The sequence below is a fragment of the Canis aureus genome, chromosome 19 (genome assembly GCF_053574225.1).
Source record: "Canis aureus isolate CA01 chromosome 19, VMU_Caureus_v.1.0, whole genome shotgun sequence".
Lineage (NCBI taxonomy): Eukaryota > Metazoa > Chordata > Mammalia > Carnivora > Canidae > Canis > Canis aureus.
Genome location: NC_135629.1, coordinates 23,916,901 through 23,936,846, shown reverse-complemented (window position 1 = coordinate 23,936,846; position 19,946 = coordinate 23,916,901). Strand labels below are relative to the sequence as shown.

The 19,946-nt window shown below is 42.0% G+C and overlaps 1 protein-coding gene across 3 annotated transcripts in view; it reads right to left on the bottom strand.

Moving 5' to 3' along the window:
• Positions 1-19,946, bottom strand: part of TAFA4 (TAFA chemokine like family member 4) — a 171,763-nt gene that overhangs the window by 95,915 nt on the left and 55,902 nt on the right. The gene's annotated exons all lie outside the window — the stretch shown is intronic.

The following is a 19,946-nucleotide window of genomic DNA, read 5'->3' as shown; positions in this document are numbered from 1 at the left end:
AACACACAGACCTCCAGGATCAGAGATAGGAAGTCAAACAGGACATGCATAAGGTAGATGATTTGGATCAGTGCCTGTTAATAATATAATAATTACTTCTATCAATTAAACTCATCATCATGTAAATAACATTCTTCTTGAATTAAACTTAAATTCCCAGAGCATTCTTATTATCATCTCCCGTGCACCTGTTCCATGTTCAAAGTGGGGCAATCAGATTCCCTGTCACAGTGGCATTCAGTGATTTCTTCCAATTCATGCAAACTGTCAAAATGTTGCCACACAGCCACTTCTGAAAACTCAAAGATACACTGGTGGCACAATTGCTAAATAATACAGCGCGTCTAAAAGACAGTCCCTCTTAATAAAGGAACACCACGGCCTGTCAATTTGCTAAGCATATCAAGCATACGCAGAGCGTTGCAAGGATGGAAGAAACAAAGCCTGTACCCTAAGGTATGGAACTAATTTGAAAAGAGGATAAACAGGAAATAATGTTAGATGTTAGTTAATGAGAACCCATGGATGTCAACCTTTAACCACCTAGATAATGCCCCTAATTGCCATCAAAATGATTGCAAATCACTGATATTAAAAATGGGTTTTACATACTATGATTGCTCTACTAATTCATCATTATCTAAAAATAAGTTATGTAGAAGTACATTGTGAAATACAAACATATACTTATTCACATATAAATATACACATATAATAGAGTGAAATGTTCTTAATTTTTCCTTGAGTTATTAGAGCTCCAAAGACAAAAACTACTCCAAAACAGCCCTTAGTTTTAGCAGCAAACAGCTCTGGAAGCCAACATCATTGCTTTCAAAGGGGAGAGGGGTAGGAAAAAGCCGTATTATCCAAAGAAATACAATATTAAGCAATGACTCTTGTCAAGAGAGGATGTAAGGACTAGAGCACACCAATTTATCTCCATCTCATTCCATCACTAATTAAAATCTGATTTTTGCTTCTCCATCTGCTTATCAAACACCAAATACCACCACAAGACGCTGTCTCCAACAAGAGCAATCCTGCTTTTCCTCCCCTCTGTGGACTATCGGGCCCCGCTCACTTTATCAGTCAATGTGGCATTATCTCTAACTTCTCTCGTGGAGCAAAGAAGCCATCACATCCAGCCATCTGATGCCAGTATGAGGAACAATTTGAGATAATGCTCACTCATTTGAGATAATGCTTCATGGGAATGCTTGTCATCCTTTATACACGTGCCATCCCCCAAGTCTCAGTGCTTGGAAGGAAACCAAAAACAGGATAATGTCCATCAGTTTTCACAATGTCCTTTTTGTAGTTATGTTATAGTGAAGTTAATAATACTATAAACCTAGTGACCTGCCATTTTAAGGAATACATGTGTGAAGCAAAAATATGACTTTGTGCCTTCCTCAGTTGATAAATAAAAGCATAATTTCTCTTTTCCCCAATTACATTTTCTTTTTCAAACAACTTGTATATAAAAATATTTGATGGGTTAATATGAATGAGGCACTATTCTAAGTGGTATGGATGTGCCTGAGTGTGTCCATGTTTAATGAACACACATCAACACAGATGCAAATGGATCCCTCACAGCAACCTTACAAGGAAACACAGTTGCTGTTTCATTTAACTGAGGAATCTAGTGTTCAGAGAGGTTAAGTAATCTGCTTGAGGTCACACAACTTATCTGGAAGAAACCAAAAATTGTTTCCAGGCAGCAGTAATCTACAGCAAACTGTTACAAAGCAGGGGGAAAGAACTTAGTGTTGCCCCAAATCTGAATTTTTATGTCAAATCCTGTGATTTTCAAACCCAACCAAATTGAAAATACTTTTAAACATTATCTGTCCAGGGATGTCTGGGTGGCTCAGCAATTGAGCATCTGCCTTCAGCTCAGGCCATGATCCTGGAGTCTGGGATCAAGTCCCAGATGAGGCTCCCCCAGGGAGCCTACTTCTCCCTCTGCCTGTGTCTCTCTCTGTGTGTGTCTCTCATTAATACATTTTAAAAATCTTTTTAAATAAATAAATAAACATCATCTGGCCAAACACAACATGTATGTGGGCCTAATTTACCTGTGGGCCACCACTTTGGGACATTGACTTCAAACTATAATTTAATCAAATTTTGGTGGGGAAAAATATGTCAAATGATTGGCAATAAGTAATTGGTGATATTCACATGTCATTGCAAATATCTGTTCCATATTTGTTTGATTCGGAAAAACTTTAATCCCTTCCTCCTCCTGAGACACTTAGCCAAACCTATTTCTTAATTCATGTCTTCTTGCAGCAAAGTTTTCCTTTGGTCAGGTAGAAAATGACCTTGCTGGTTCTATTTATTATTTAACAGAACTCCGTCTCAAAATCCCTGTCATAATCCATAATAAAATAGAGAGAGCAGAACTTAATCGGCTGTAAATGTACAGTAGTTAGCATTCACCGCAAAATGCTAATAATATATCGAGAATGCCATTTCTCTTCCTGGCCTTTGGACCAAATTGGTTAATGGGCTGAGACTCGGGAAATAATGGAAATAATTTAGGCAGAGAACTTCCCAACCATGCACCAACCTTGAACTGCACTATATCCAAGCAGTGAAAGCAGCCCGAGACAGGAGCCTACCACGCAGGGTTGGCAATGAGCGCTCGCCAGTGTGGACCCTTGTAACTCTGACAAAAAGATAATCTAATATTTCAGTCCCAAGTGGCAAATGCCCACTTTTAAGATATTGCTAGCATCAGATTTTCTTAGAATACTGCATAATTAAAACTGAATGTCTAATATGCATGTAGAATGTCGAAATCCTATGGTATTAAGGAGTTTTCTGAAAGACTGTTGTAGTCCATGGAGGTCCTTAGCCCAATATGCTAATCACATATGCTAATCACTGGGCTGTGATCCTGAAACTAATGGAGTGAAGCGCAAAAACTATTTTTCCAAAATCCTGGCCTTCAAATTCCTCCCTTTTAAAGAAGACCTCATCTGCAGCTTCTGTGACTATAAAGGAGAATGACCAGTGTGGCCTCCCTCTGTTAGTAGTTTGTCGTGTTAGGTACGTACCCCCTCCCTCACAAGCCAGCAATTCCTCCCAGCCATCCACATATCCCAGGGAAATTGCTAAACAGGTCCATACGGAAAAACTTAAATGGATCGCCAATGCACTTCTGCTGTTTCTTGTTTTGATTTTGTTTTAAAGAGTGGAGAGCTCAAGAGCTAGAGCAACCCAAGTGTCCACTGCTAAGAGAATGGAGTCACCTGCAGCAGGTGTTCACCATGGAATGTTCAGCAGCAATTCCAACTTGGGTCTATTCATTATTCACTCTCAGGGACTAACTCAGGAAAATCTTTCCCACTTATATCCTGAAGACCTGAGATGACAAGCCCTAGGAAATTTTATTTTACATGAGAAAATAGCCTATTATATTCAATATTCACTCAGTTTTAAAAAAAAAAAAGACATTTTTGTGAAACAAAATAAGACAAAACAAAAATAAGACACCTATGCTTATCCTTTTGGAACTCTTTGCCTTGGAAGAGAGACAGACACAAATCCTTTTCATCCTCAATGATAAAGGCCACAAAAGACGTGCACACCCACATAATGAAAGCACTTGGAGGTGTTAGCTCCACCAGAGGATGTCAGGAGGGAGGAGGACATGCTGCTCTAACTAGCCATGGAGGGGCACAAGCCTACCTCACCTTGGCCCAGTTCTACACCCTCCATGAGAATGCCGTGGCCCTGGAAGTTTTCAAGCATTCCCTTATTTCTCTCTCTACACATGGGCAGAAAGAGACACTAGGATTCACCAGAAAAATCAACCCATCTGTGACCTGCCTGGCTCCGACCTGCTGGAACTACAGATTGAAAACACAAATGTGAGTGACAAAGACTCAACTTACTGGATACCCGACAGGGGCAGCGAAAAACCTCCACTCACGTCACCACAACTGGTCACATACAAGCTCCACGTGTCAAGAGTACAATACGATGCAGGAGCTTCCATTTTTGCCCACAACTGACCAACTTATCTTCTGTGGCCTTTCCCAGCTGGCCTGAAGGTTAGCTTATCTTTGTTGACACCGGACATCCTGCATGGCAGGGCAGCTTCCCACACAACCATCAAGTCACTTCCATGGAGGGAAACCATTCTCTGATGATGCCACTAGATGCCTGTGTTTGGAGCACCCCTTCCCAAGACAGCAGACTTGTTACCAAGGGCAGGGTAGTGAAGATGTGGCTGTAAACATGGCAATTCTTTATCTCTTTTATGCCATGGTGAAGCCTACTAACTTCCTCTCAAATATTGTAAATGTGTAAGATAAAATTCATGGGATTGCAAAGGAAAATAGTTATATCGAAATGTGCTAAGTTCAGAACCCAAGCAATTTTAAAATACTATTTATGTGTGTGTAGACACATGTAGTTGTTAGTAAAAATAAGCATAGAGTAGCATATGCACCAGATGCCGGTCCTTACAGGGATGTATGTTTTTACCCTCATTAACCTGTTGACTAACATGTTCCTGAGGGTTTCCAAACTAGTACATATTACAGAATATTCAGATACATTCTAACTCTATCCTTCAGGAAAGCCTGAGCTACAAATATATGCTAATTGTAATATGCGTCACTATTTCTCACCCATGTCACCTTCTGAACCATCAGCAACATAGACCAAGCAGGAAAAAGAACATTGTCAGGGGCCAGGGAGCAGAATCCAGGCATTTGTTCACCTTGGACCAGAGCCATCTGAACTGGCATCTCAGCAACACTAAAGCCCACTAACCCCAACTGCTGATCCATTTAAGACATCATACCCTATACCCTTTGAGTATACCTCAAAGCTTGAAAGAACCTTAGCAAAAGATGATTTAGCTGGGAGTTTTCAAGCTACAATGACTAAGAATACATTTTACTAGTAAGAATAAAGTTCACAGTCTTCCAATCAGCTAGTAGCTGCATTGTTGTACTCGGATTACAAAAATGCATACATGAGGAGCACCTGGGTGGCTCAGTTGGTTAAGCATCTACCTTTGGCTCAGGTCATGATCTCAGGGTCCTCAGAGACCTGCATTGGCTCCACACTCAGCAGGAAGTCTGCTTCTCCCTCTCCCTCTGCCCTTTTCCGCACTCATGCTCTCTCTCAAATAAAATCTTTTTTAAAATGCATAGGTGATACGGCATTACTAGGAAGTCATTTTAAGATTACAGGCCGTTGGGGGCACTTGGCAGAATGAGCACTGGGTGTTATGCTATATGTTGGCAAATTGAACTCCAATAAAAAATTAAAAAAAAAAGAAAAGAAAAGAAAAGAAAAGAAAAGAAAAGAAAAGAAAAGAAAAGAAAAGAAAAGAAAAGAAAAGAAAAAAGAAAGAAAAGAAATCGCTTCATCTGATTGTTACAGTTTGATTTAAAAAAAAAAAAAAGATTTCAGGCCCTTTCTCCATCAAAATGCCATCACCACACGCTTGAAAATGAGATATATACAGATAAGGGACACCTATCCAATTTGGTCAATTATTGCTACCAAGATGGATATAAAGACTCTTAAAAACCTCCCCCTCTACTAGGCAGCAGATCTACACATTGTCAATTTAAAAATTCATCTAAATTCTGTGTTTTACAGCTGTAGAAACCAAGGCCAAGAGATTCAACAATTTATCATAATAATTTTTCATGGTCTACACAACTAGTTAATTGTCTAAACCTGGAAGAAAGGCTGGTCGCCTGGCTTCCAAGTTGGCATCCTCAGTGTTCAGACTGCACAGATGTGATCTGCTTAAAACATTCTTATCTGAAAAGCTGTATTGTTTAAATTATTGCACACCATTATTTTAACTTTCTAATTCAGACTAATTGCTGTGGTAATATCAGTCTGGCTTATTAACATGCCTAAATCATTTAAAAGTAAATCTATGATATTATTATTTTCAAGTACTCTCAGCAACTTCACCTAGGTAACAAGAGGAGAATTTATAATTAGCAATATTTTTATTTTACCTACTAAAAATGCACTAAGCAGATCATATACAAAAATTAACTCGAAATGAATCACAGACCTTAACGTAAAGCCTAAAGCTAAAACATTTTCTAGAAAACCACCTCTGCGACCTTGGGTTAGAGGCAACTATTTCTAAGACATCAAAAGTACAATACATAAAAGAACGCATTGGAAACCGGGCTTCACCAAAACAGAAAACTTCTGCTCTTCAAAAGGCACCATGAAGAGACTGAGCAGACTGGGAGAAAATATCTGCAATTCATTTATTTGATGAAGGAACTGTATCAAGAATATATAAAGAACTCTCAAAATCCCACATTCAAAAAAAACCCAACTTTTGAAAAACGGGCAAATTATTTGAATACACACTTCACCACAGACGCCAGGAAAATGATGCGCAACATCCTTTGTCATTAGGGAAAGACAAATTAAAACCACCATATGAGATTACTACACACTTAATGAAAAGGCTAACATTAAAAATACAGCTCCAACCAAGGGCTAGCAAGAACGTAAGGGAACTGGGGCTCTCCCTCACTGCTGGTACGAGTGGGGGGTTGGTACAACCACTGTGGAAGACAGTTTGACAATTTCTTAAAATGTAAAACAGACATCTGTGACATGAACCAGCCATTCTGCTCCCTCGTAGTTCCTTAAAAGAAATAAAAGCCTATGTCTATTTTGTCCATTTGTATATAATGTTAACACCTCTATTTGAAATGGTCCAAAGTGCAAACAGCCCAAATGTCCATCAACAGGTAAATGGACAAACAGTGTGTGGCAGACAATTGAATTACTCAGCAATTTTTTAAATGAGCTAATGGGGCACCTGCATGGCTCAGTTGGTTAAGCATCTGCCTTCAGCTCAGGTCATGATCTCAGGGTCCTGGGATGGAGCCCCACATAGGGTTCCACGGTCAGCAGGGAGTCTGCTTAAGGATTCTCCCTCACTGTCTCCCCCTGCCCCTCTCCTCACTCATGCATGCTTTCTCTAAAACAAATAAGTAAATTTTTTTTAAAGATTTTATTTATTTATTTGTGAGAGACACACAGAGAGAGAGAGAGAGAGGGAGAGACACAGGCAGAAGGAGAAGCAGGCTCCATGCAGGGAGCCCGATGCGGGACCCGATCCCGGGTCTCCAGGATCAGGCCCTGGGCTGAAGGTGGCGCTAAACCACCGAGCCACCCGGGCTGCCCAGTAAATTTTTAAAATATAAAAAACATCTAATAAAAAATGAGCTATCGACACATACAATACCATGGATGAATCACTAAAAAATTATGCACAAAGAAATCAAACAAAAAATACGTACTGTAGGATTCCACTTCAACACAACTGTAGAAAATGCAAACTCATCTATAAGGAGAAAAACATCAGCATTTAACCAAGGATGGTGGGGGGAGAGGTAAGAGGTTCTGTACTAAGAAGCACAAGCAAACTTTCAGGAGTGACGGGTATGTTCATCATTTTGATCATGGAGACGCTTTCATGGTGTACACACGTGTGTTAAAACTTATCAAATTGCACTCTTCTTTTTTTAACATTTTTATTTATTTATGATAGTCACAGAGAGAGAGAGGCAGAGACATAGGCAGAGGGAGAAGCAGGCTCCATGCACCGGGAGCCCGACGTGGGATTCAATCCCGGGTCTCCAGGATTGCGCCCTGGGGCAAAGGCAGGCGCCAAACCGCTGCGCCACCCAGGGATCCCAAATTGCACTCTTTTTAAATAAGTTCCATTCAGGGGATCCCTGGGTGGCTCAGCGGTTTAGCGCGCCTGCCTTTGGCCCAGGGCGCAATCCTGGGGTCCCAGGATCGAGTCCCACGTCGGGCTCCTGGCATGGAGCCTGCTTCTCCCTCCTCCTGTGTCTCTGCCTCTCTCTCTCTCTATGTCTATCATAAATAAATAAATAAATCTTTAAAAAAAATAATAAGTTCCATTCACTGTATGTCAGGTACACCTCAATAAGGCTGCTAAAAATAAGTAAAATTAAAAGAAATACCTTAGGTTCTAAACATAATACCAAAACTCTTTATATGAACTATTCCATTTAAACCTCACAATAACACTTTGAAATTTGGGAGGCTGTTATACCCATTTCCAGGAAAAAGAAAGTGAGGCTCACAGATATAAACATAAATAACTTTGTTATTTAGCAACTCCTATAGCTAGGACTTTACAGAGCAAAGGCCCAAGCATTTTGATTTCACGTTAAACAAATGCTTCCAAGCACTTGACAATTTTTTAAGGTAACAAACAGTTCCCAGGCGAAGATAGACAGAAAATAGATTTTTATCCCAAATATATTTATACTATTTATTTGCTTAGCAAATCTCTTTTCATAGACAGCACATGGGTAAATGTCAGCCCTATCATTTCAGGATCAGCACAAATTCTAAAATTAATAGGGTTCAAATTAAGGTTTCAGTGACTTAAGAGAAACAATCCAAGTCCTGACAAGAGTTGCAAGTTGCAAGTGAGGGTCACTGGAAAACAAACTCAACACCAGCACAACACAGGCTGGAAAAGTCAGGCTAATAACCTTCTGGTTCCCACCCAGAGAGATAAAACACCTGAATTTTTTTTCAGCGCACACACACACACACAGAGCAACTAAATTGCTGGTCTAGCCATTTTATGGATATTTCAAATTCCTAGGTGGTGCCCTAAAAGTACACTAACTAGAAAAATCATAAATGTTGATGGCTGCTCTCTCTTTACATATGGGTGTTATTTCCTAGCAGATAGGGACTGGCCAGCAACAGTCAAGCACGTGTAGTATCGCGTTTGAATCCACTGTCCTCTGCTGGTCCCCGCTCACTTGGAAGTCTTTAGGACGAGACCGCAGGACATTTGGAAAAGGGCATTGAAAAGAAAACCATGTTCACATCCCTGGCTCAAATCCACGCAAGTTTTCGAAGCTCCTTTTGAAAGAAGTGCCCTCCACCATCCCTTGCAAATGCTTTCCAAACTAGCAGGTCGGTGACTGGGTTGGGTTTGGCGGAAGAAGACACACACCTTAACTTTGTTCTCCTTCACCCATCACCAAGTTCAGGTTGTTCGAGTCTCCCACCCCCACACTTCAGGTATTTTTTTCTAGTCCTTTAGCAGCTGCCTATGCAAAATCAGTGAGGAGTCTCAGAAAAAAAAAAAACCTGCTTCTCACCACACTGTGGATATTCTTTTTTTTTTTTTTTTCATTTCATGCTTATAATATATTTTTCCTGAAGCAAAGTTTTCTATTATTTTCCCTTCTTTTGGACCCCAGAACTCACACCAACAGGTCAGAAACAGGACCACACAACCCAGCTGGAGATGCCACTGCCTTCAGGCTCTCCTCACCCTGTTTATATTGGTGATAGTTCTCACCTGCTTTCAGACATGCCCTAAAACATAAGCACTAACAGCATATGGCATTAGAAGTGAAATAGTTTTTTGACTCTACATACACACACATAGCCTTGTCACCATCAACTAATCCTTCCTGGTGGCTTTCTGAACAGCCCTTCATAACATCATTTCCACTGTGCTACTCTGAGACCACCATGTGGGCTACAATATTTCAAGCATCCAAGCCACACCTAGAAAAACACAAAACCTCCTTTATCTTCCTGCCCCATCTCTACCGCTCCTTCTTACCTGTGATTTCATTTTCGCTATATGGGACAAAGGATTCTCATTTCCTTAGTTACCACTGACAGATGAGATACTGACCTGTAGCTTTTTGATCCCCAAATTGGAGGCTTTGTTTAAATGAGTTTAAGTATATGGCTTGAAAGAAGAAAGAGGAAACTTCTTCTCAAGAGTAAGGAGAATCCTTTTCCTAACTACCCAGAGAACTCTTCAAAGGTGGGTCTCTACCTCCTCTGCCTCAAAGACTCAGAAAGGAGCAGCAGGAAAGCCCCCTCTGTGAAGCAGGATGGCTCACAAGCTCATTTAAGGAGCTGAAATTCTTTACTCTCCGGTCAGTGAAACAACCCTTCTTTCCCTGGAAAAAGGATGTGAAGCTTGTTCATTTGTCAGGTATTTTGCAAAGCTGACCTTGCCAACGGCACTGGGACTTGAACTGAGAGCCCAGGAGATAAGAAGCCGAATATTAACACCTCGTGTAATCTGTTCCTTTCCCTTCTTATTAAACGCCAAGATTATGAAAAGCCCATGAAGATGGCACTGGAGGAAAATAATGTAGGGTACAAGAGAGGTCAATGGCATCTCTCACGCTAGAGGCTTTAGCATCCAGGAATGGCCATGCCAGTGCAAAAGGAGTATTTTCACGCTCTTTCCAAACAGTGTAGATGGACAGCGCCTCCATAGGGGGGAACAGACCTCCCCCAGCCCAGCTGTGGCCCGCCACCACTAACATAGAGACTCAACAGCCCCGGATCAAACTATAGCTTGATAATAGCTACAATCAAGTTTCTTTTTTTTCCTTCTGATTCAGTGGTTCTCATCTTTGGCCGCAGGCCTGGAGGCTCACCGGGCAGCTATTGAGTAATACCATTGCCTGGGCTCCACCTTGCAAGATTCAGAGGCAGCATAGCTGTGAAGAAGCCTGTGTTTTAGTGTGTAAAAGCTCCCCAGAGAGGCTTTAAGTAGGCATCATCATATAGATGCCATTTTCAATCACCACCAGAACAGAGGCTTTTTGACCATTTCACCATCCTTTTTCTTGTTTATAAAATAGAGGATATTCTTATGGAGTTGTCTACATAGAGATAAATCCATATGGTTAATAATAAAGTAGCCATTCACTGGGGGTGGAGCGGAGGAAAATGGGAACAATTATGGAAAGACCTGTATGAAAACTGTATCACTGGATTGCACTCAGGTGGGTAACTGCCCATTGTTGGTCAAAACACGCTGTCCAGGGAGTAACTTCAAGACTTACTGACTGGGGGTGCCTGGGGGGCTCGGTGGTTGAGCGCCTGCCTAAGGCTCAGGTCGTGATCCCGGGGTCCTGGGATCGAGTCCTGCATCAGGCTCCCCAAGAGGGGAGCCTGCTTCTCCCTCTGCCTGTGTCTCTGCCTCTCTCTCTGTCTCTCATAAATAAATAAAATCTTTAAAAAAAAAAGACGTACTGGCTGGAGGAATCACTCACACACACATACTCCATTTCAAATTATTTCGACATTCTCTCTTCCTAAAAAGCACACTCTTACAAAGAGCAATCACACAGGCAGTGAGTAGGAAACAGAACAATCTTCCCCAGTCTTTATGACTTGAGGTTACACACCCTACTTACCTGGCATTTTCTCTAAATCTAGAAGTAGTCATTTACGGGGGAAAAAAAAGAACTAAATAAAACATAAAAATAAATTAACCGAAATAAAGGGAAATGAAACATTGTGCCCTATGACTGACCCATGAAAACGCAAATAACTTCTATTTCTCATCTTTCAGCAAGTACTCTTAAGACCCAATTTGTTAGCACGCGCTGTTTATTACAATAACCTCCAGCCTCGTGAGGCCCTTGAGCACTTGAAATGTGGCTAGGGCCACAGGTAGAAATAATATTTTGGATTAATAAAATTAATTTCACCTATTTCTTTTTTTTTTTTTTCTTTTTATGTGGTTACAGAACATTGGAAATCACCTATGTGGCTCTCATATTTCTATTGGGCCACACTGCATTAGACCAGGCTTACTTTTTGCTATTGGACTCTTCTGAGCCTTGCCTGCCCCCTAGTGTCAGAACTCAGGCAATACAGGCAAATCATTTTTCATGTGCAGCTTCATTATTTGCAGTTTTCACCAATAATATATTGCGCTTGAGCCTCACCAGAAAGCTCCTGTAGTAGAAATTACATTCCCCACTCAACTGTTACCTTGCAAAGAACAGATTTCTTATGGAAAATTAGGGCTAGAATAGCCAAACCAATCAAAAGTATCTGCAGGGTTCCTATAAAATGACAGCCATATAGGGGCCAGAAACATGAGCCCAAACTTAGATGTAACAACTACTCTTCATGTAACCTAAGTTAAAAATAACACAAGGCACCTGCGGGGGCCAAGGGCTGGCCACTCCCCAAGATGGGCCACTTTCACATAAAGCTTATTTTGAGTTAAAAGCAACCAAGATGGGATCCCCGGGTGGCGCAGCGGTTTGGCGCCTGCCTTTGGCCCAGGGCGCGATCCTGGAGACCCGGGATCGAATCCCAAGTCGGGCTCCCGGTGCATGGAGCCTGCTTCTCCCTCTGCCTATGTCTCTGCCTCTATCTCTCTCTCTCTCTCTCTGTGACTATCATAAATAAATAAAATTTAAAAAAAAAAAAAAAAGCAACCAAGACAGACAGGGCACCTGGGTGGCTCAGCAGTTGAGCATCTGCCTTTGGCTCAGTGTATGATCCCGGAGTCCCTTATCCGGCTCCTCGCAGGGAGCCTGCTCCTCCCTCTGCCTCTCTCTGTGGGTCTGTCATGAATAAATGGATAAAATTTTAAAAAACAAAAGAAAAAAGGCACCCAGGACCCAGCAGATTCAGGGAAAGCTCTTTACCTCCCCTGACAACTGTCTATAAAGAATCTTGATAGATCTGCTCCAGGAAGAGAGCTATCACCAGAGGTAACTATAATATATGAACTAAGTCTGGTACACAGGAAGATTAGCAAGACATGTTCCATGGAAGTCCTTTCTGACCCACTGTTCCTGAGTGGCCCAGCAAATGTCTGTTTACTAACCATTCACTGTTTCATTCTTCCTGAGGACTACATTCCTTTCCTTTGAAGACCCAGACCCCTACCCCCTTCTCCTAAGTTCACAAGGACATATAGACCTCATTTTGCCCGACTGTCTTCAGAATCTCCATGTCTATATGGATTCCCCGTACACAGCCCATTAAATTTGATTTTTCTCCTGTTCATCTGTCTCATGTCAGTTTAATTCTTAGTCCAGCTAGAAGGACTAAGAATTAAACTTAGGGGAGAGAGGACAGGATATTCTTGCTCCCTGAGACGCCAAAAGCACACAATCACAACATTCACATTTTCATCATCATTCAAAATACTAGAAGACAGGAAATCTAAGTTGCCATAAATGTTAACAGTACAGATATCTATAAAATAGAATACATTCCAAAGGAGAAGGCAGGTTTCAATAAAGACAGCTTTCTTTGAGCATTCACTATGCAAACACAATGCTTAGCACTTTCCAGACATTAATACAGGCACACCTTTGAGATACATCCAGACTGCTGCAATAAAGTCCACATCACAATGAAGACAAATGGATTTTGTTTTCTAGTGCATATAAATTTATGTGTATAATATATTGCAGTCTATTAAGTGTGAATCCCTACGTCTAAAAAACAATCTACATACCATAATTTAAAAACACTCTATTACAAAAAAAGCTAACTATCATCCATGCTTTCAGCAAGGTCTAATCACCAATCAATGACAGATCACCATAACAAATGCAATAATGAGAAAGTTTGAAAGACTGCAAAAATTGGGCAGCCCGGGTGGCTCAGCAGTTTAGCGCCACCCCTCAGTCCAGGGCGTGATCCTGGAGACCCAGGATCGAATCCCATGTCGGGCTCCCTGCATGGAGCCTGCTTCTCCCTCTGCCTGTGTGTCTGCCTGTGTGTCTGCCTCTGTGTGTGTGTGTGTGTGTGTGTGTGTGTGTGATGAATAAATAAATAAAATCTTTTAAAAAAAAAAGATTGCAGAAATTGCCAAAATGGGACACAAAGACACAAAGTGAACCAACACTATTGCAAAAACGGCACGGGTACACTTGCTTGACACAAGGCTGTCACAAACCTTCCGTTTGTTAAAAAACCCAATCCTAAAAAAAAATTAAAAAAAAAAAAAAAAAACCCAATCCTGTGAAGCAAGTAAGATGAAATACAACCAAATGGAGTATGCCTGTGATTGACCTCTACGAATCTAACAGGACTCTTTTCACCTTTTATTATCCCCACTTTACAGAACAAGAGACTGAGTCCCAAACTGGTTTGATAACCAGCCCAAGCACAAAAGGAGAACCAAGCAAATGTGAAGCTCTTGTAGCTCACTGTGCCTGCCATATGCCATAAAAAATCCCTTGTATCCCTTGACCCACGCATTTCATGTCTTCCGCCAGCACCCCGCAAACTGTGACTGGCTAGCTCGTTAGCTGCCAGGTAGTGTGAAATCTCAGACCTGTCCCAATTCTTGTCAGCTGCTGGCATCTTTGGGTCACTCTGTCCCTAGCTTGCTGAAGCCTTATTTGTTAGAAATTCCTTTTCTCCTCCTTTCTCAGGGTTGAGCTGAAACGTCAGTCTTCATAAAGCAATGCTCTTCATTACCGTCTGCCTTTTAGAACAATGAAAAATGAGCCTTTTTCTCTGGTACATGATAAAGCTTCAACCTCTCAAGGCATTCATCTATCTCCCTTCACCTACCCACAGCCCTCAACTGTTCTTCAAAGATGAAAGCTTCCAGACTCTCCTTCATTCTGCATGCCTCTAAATATATGAATAGCTACTCTTTATGGAGCGTTAACCCTGTGCTAATCCCCCTGCCTACTTTTTCTTAGTCACCCCAATAACCTCATAAGGTAAACAGGCATACCATTCCATTGTCACAGAGGAAGATGCAGGTTCAGAGAGGTTAAGTGGTCTTGACAAGGTCACACAGCCAGATGTGTGAAATCAGGCTTCTTTTTGACTCCAGAGCCCAAGCACTTGGCTCCCCTTTACTGCTTCATTTCCAGGTGTGCTCCAATTTTTCAGGACCTATAGTACACCTGAACAGAGCACACTGCATAGGAGGTTTTATGCCGAAACAGGTTATGTTAAATAGTAGCTAAGCACCACAACATTTGCTGCAATTTACACCCCCACCCAGGTCATGCTTCAAGCCTCCTGGGGAAACAGAACCACTGACAGGAACTTGCAAACCAGCAGCACCTTGAGCTCCCACCTCTCTGTTACAGCAGAAGAGGAGGGAGGGTTCTGTCTTCAACAGGGAAATGGTTAATTTTTTGAAGTGTCCAATTATTCCTAGGACTGAATCTCAGGGACGAAGGGTGCTTACTGTCCCAAAGTCATCAGGTCTACAATCAGATGAAAGTTTTGCAAAGTTCCCCGCAGGATTAATTCCGCAGGGTTCTCAAGTCTCTGAAACTGCCAGCATCTTTCCACCATGATAAGTTTGCTGCCCTCTTGTGGGCAAACGGTGGTGCTTACAGCAAAAAGGTGAAAAAAAGGACAAATTGCTCGAGAAGAAATAAAAGTTAACTCCGGCTTCCTTTTCCTTTTTTTTAAGATTGTATTTATTTATTTATTCATGAGAGACACAGAGGCAGAGACACAGGCAGAGGGAGAAGCAGGCTCCCTGCAGGGAGCCCGATGCGGGACTCGATCCCAGGACTCTGGGCGGAAGGCAAACGACTGAGCTACCCAGGGACCCCTGGCTTCCTTTTCATAGAAACTGACCTATCAATTGGCCCCCTCCTCACCTTTCCTATAGCCTGAGGCTACAAGAGTCCCCATGGTCTCATACTCAATCATTACCCCAAGTAGAGTTTTAAAAACACAGGTGGTCTTTTGTGTTTTCTAATTCCTTAAAAATATAGCTTCTGGACTCTTGCAGAAGTTTATTAAAGCCATTTGCCTTAAAGAAAGACTCCCACCACCTATCCTATGAAAATTAGGTGGGGGGACGCCTGGGTGGCTCAGTGGTTGAACACCTGCCTTTGGCTCAAATAGTGATCCCTGGTTCCTGGGATCAGGTCCCACATCGGGCTCCCCGCAGGGAGTCTGCTTCTCCCTCTGCCTCTGCACACCCCCTCCCCTTTAAAATCTTTAGAAAAAAAAAGAAAGAAAGAAAAAAAAAGAAAATTACATGGGGTTTTATTAGGTTTGGTTCCTAATGCTTGAACTAAAATGAAAACTTCAAGCCCCATCTAGTCTACCATCTCTCAACCTGGGGGGTGAATGCCACCTTCTTCCCCTTTATTCTAGGGAGCCCTTGTGAAATCTCTCCTTGTTTATAGGCAACCATCAACAAGCCACCCTCCTAATCTGAGCCATTAAAAGCAACCAATAAACTCCTACTTAGGGTTTCCTGGGGCCACAGTTCCTTTAATTGGCCAGCACAAACCACAAAGCCCTTGGGAGACATTGTCAGGAGCCCTTCTGGACAGTGATGCACAGGCTTTTGCAGTTAACCCTCTACAGCTTGCTCCTGGCTCTGGAGCTGCTTTGGACACATGCAAAGTGAGTAACACCTGACTAGTTTCTCAGGGTCTCCGAGCAGAGAGCCTCTCCCACCTCCCCAGTGATGCTGACCCTGAGTTTTCCATCAGCTGAGCTCTCTACTGGGAAGAACACCACATGGTCACTGCAAAGATCACAGACTTTCTTCTCCTGAAGGTCATTAGTGAACATTTAGAGCAGTCCCCAACCCTCTCCCCCATCTCACACACACACCCTGATGGAATACAGAGCTGAACTCACTAGAATGGGAGGGAGGCAGGAAAGGGGTGGTCAAAGCGCCCCAGTGTCCTCGATCTACAAAAAGCTTTTGCCAATCATCAAGTAAACTAAGCAATAAGAGCCAACAGAAAAGTGGATAAGGAATACAATAGCCCAAATAAAAACAAACAGTCCGCCAGCACATTATGAGAGTCGTCAGTCAAAAAGAGACATAAGCCCATATAACTGACAAGTTTTCATTACTAGATCGGCAGAAAATCAAAACTTGGTGGCGCCCAGAGTTGATAAGGACGTAGGGAAACACTGTTACTGTTGGGGGGCAAGTATTAAAAAGTCCAAAAGTTCTGGAGGGCACGTTGGCGCTATTAAAACATGAATGTGCTGTGTCAGAAGCTGCAGGATACTCACCAAAATTCGGGTTCTCCTCGTCTCCCTGTGCCCGCAGCTAGTGTTTCCCAGTTGCCCTGCGGTAAGATGTGCCTGTGGGCCCAGGCTTTCACCAACAGTGTGCACGTGATGCAGCCCACAACTAGGCCGGCTCGTTAACATGTCCCAGGGGAGCCCTCCAGGCTCATTTCCCCTGCCAGCTGGCTGGAATGGAGGCCACTCTACGACAACCTTGGAAGCCACAGGTTGAAAATGACAGTACTTCCATCCACTGTAGGTCCCATAAAGACTGCTGTACAGGAGGATCATCCAGTGGACATTCACCACCCCCTACCTCTGGGACTCATGAGCAAGAAACACACCCCCACTTGTTGAGCTGTTATGTGTTATTTGGACTATTGGTTATAGCAATTAGGTGACTCTCACTAATACATATATGTGCACCTTAACTCAAGATCTTGCTACTAGGAATTCACCTGAAGGCGGAACATACATATTGTATAAATATGCTAACAAGCTAAATGTCCACAAAAATTGGGAGTGATCAAATGATTTACGGCACATCCACGCCAGAGACGACTATGCAGTGTTACAGAGAGTGCTAGATCTGTAAGCACTCAAATGAAAGGATTCATAAACTCTATTGTTAAATGGGGAAAAAATCAAAACAGAAGGCATAGAGATATATAAGTGCATACACGCATGCTGGTATACACATTTTCTGGAAGGAGAGCTGTGATGATTAATTTTACGTGTCAGCTTGTCTGGGCCATCGGATGCCCAGATAGTTGATTAAACATTATTTCTGGGTGTGTCTGTAAAGGTGTTTCTGGAAGTGATTAGCATTTAAATTAGTGGACTGAGTGAAGCAGATGGCCCTCCCAAGGTGGCTGAGCCTCATCCAATCCCTTGAGTACTTAAAGGGAACGAGGAAAGCTGGGAGAAAGCTCACTGTTGAGCTGGACATCAATCTTCTGGTTCTCAGCCCTTCAGACCTAGACTAGAGTACACATCAGCTCTCAGAACTTCAAACCACACCACTGGCTTTCCTGGGTCTGAGTTTTCAGCTTGCGGACTGCAGATCATGAGACTTCTCAGCCTACACAGTTGTGTGAGCCAATACTTCAATATAAATCTCTTTTTATATCACATATATACATGCACAGGAGCATGCACGATAAGAAAATGGAAGAACAAAAATAAATAAATAAATAAATAAAAATAAATAAAAATAAAATAAAATGGAAGAACAGAGCCCCCTGCAGGGACTAACCAGTCCTGACTCCTTTAATGGTTGTTGAGACAAGGGGTGAGGATTTAAATCCCAAAAATGAAAGAAAGCGGGAGGAATCCCCCAAAAACCAAAGGACAGGTGCTGAGAATCCAAATAAAATCATCTAGGGGGCAGCCTGGGTGGCTCAGAGGTTTAGCGCCACCTTCAGCCCAGGGCCTGATCCTGGAGACCCGGGATCTAGTCCCACGTCGGGCTCCCTGCATGGGGCCTGCTTCTCCCTCTGCCTGTGTCTCTGCCTCTCTCTCTCTCTCTCTCTCTCTCTCTGTCTCATGAATAAATAAATAAATAATCTTTTTAAAAAATCATCTAGGAATTTGAAGGTTGAAAATTTCATTCCTGTAGCAGGATTTGCCAAGGCTTTGCTCTGACTTCTCGCTGTCCGGACTGCCGCTGATTCTTTGCTTATATAGAAGATATTGTCTGTATTTCTTGTGTATGTAATTCTAATCTTAATTTAGTTTTATCCCTCTGGCTGTACCTTTTCTAAATTCAAAGAAATGAGGATTGCCATGTGGATAAAAATTGAAGGTCCAGTTGTGCCTTCTGTTTCCTTCAACTTTTAATCACTTTTCAACATAATCTCTCACGCCGAGTTCCTGGAAGTCTGGAAATCTGCTCTTGATATCCTGCCCCGCTGAAATGCTCTGCATTATTGCCACCCTGACTCTCAACTTCTACCCAAGAACCGAGATATGAATTAAACAGATAAGACTAATGACTTCAAACGCTCTATCCTTGAGAACAAGCTCATCAAAAGATACACAGTGCAATGACCAACTAGCTGTAGGCACTTCGCAGCAGCCAAATGGTATTGATTTTATGCTGATTCATTAAAATTTCAATTATTTTTCTCGTCTTCTCTGAACTCTCACTTGAGGAGGGAAAATTGAATCGTGAGAGGTTTTTTAAATCATCTTAAGCCTAATATTATGTCTTTACCTTAAAATACCAGAATAACTGAGTGGAAGACACAACACGCTCTATGTCTAAGGGTGAGGCTATCTGATAAACTCCATACATTAGGCTTGTGGGAGACAGAATTTATGATTTTGACATATACCTGGTTGAGGGTTTGAGATTTACTTTTTCACGAAGCAGTCAAAGCAAGCCTGGCATTGCCACACTTCAAATTACTGAAGCAATGACAGTGAATTAACTATTTGGCAGCAAGTCCACAAACAACTCTGAATGTCTCAGGAAAACACAATTTACTGGGGAGTTTCCATCCAAGTCTGTAGCACTTTAAATGTAGACATAACAAGGAAAGGGGGTGGGGTGGGGCAGAAACACACATACATAAGCACCTTCACACACAGATCCTTAAGTGATTATTTTCATCCTTTTTTTTTTTTAGAAATAAGCAAAGTACAGACAAGGGTCTCTTGAGAAATGGGTAGGATTCCCTAAAAGTTTAGACATATTTTATTTTAGGTCCCTTGCAAAAGCTACCATTCCTTTTTTTTTTCCTTTTCTTCTTTATTTTTTTAAATCATTCACCAACTTTTCTCCACACATGTCGAAAAGGTCTTAGATGATCTGAAAGCTTCACTCTCGCCCTGGAAATGTTTAAGTTTACCAATAAAGATGTTCTACCTTCAAAGCTACGGGAGTAATACATACACAAGACAGTGCTACTGGTTTTCCAGGATTCTCGGAGAAAAATCACGCTAAGAAGGAAAATGTGCTCAGGAAAAGAAAAGGAGGGGAAAAAAAAAAGCATGGAAAACATCTTTTAAAAATGCCTAGAACAACACTCGGCACCAAACCATGGAACTGCTTTGCTCTGCTGTGTTTCATGCTTCCTCTGATTATTTACACACCATCAAAAGCCCTTGTC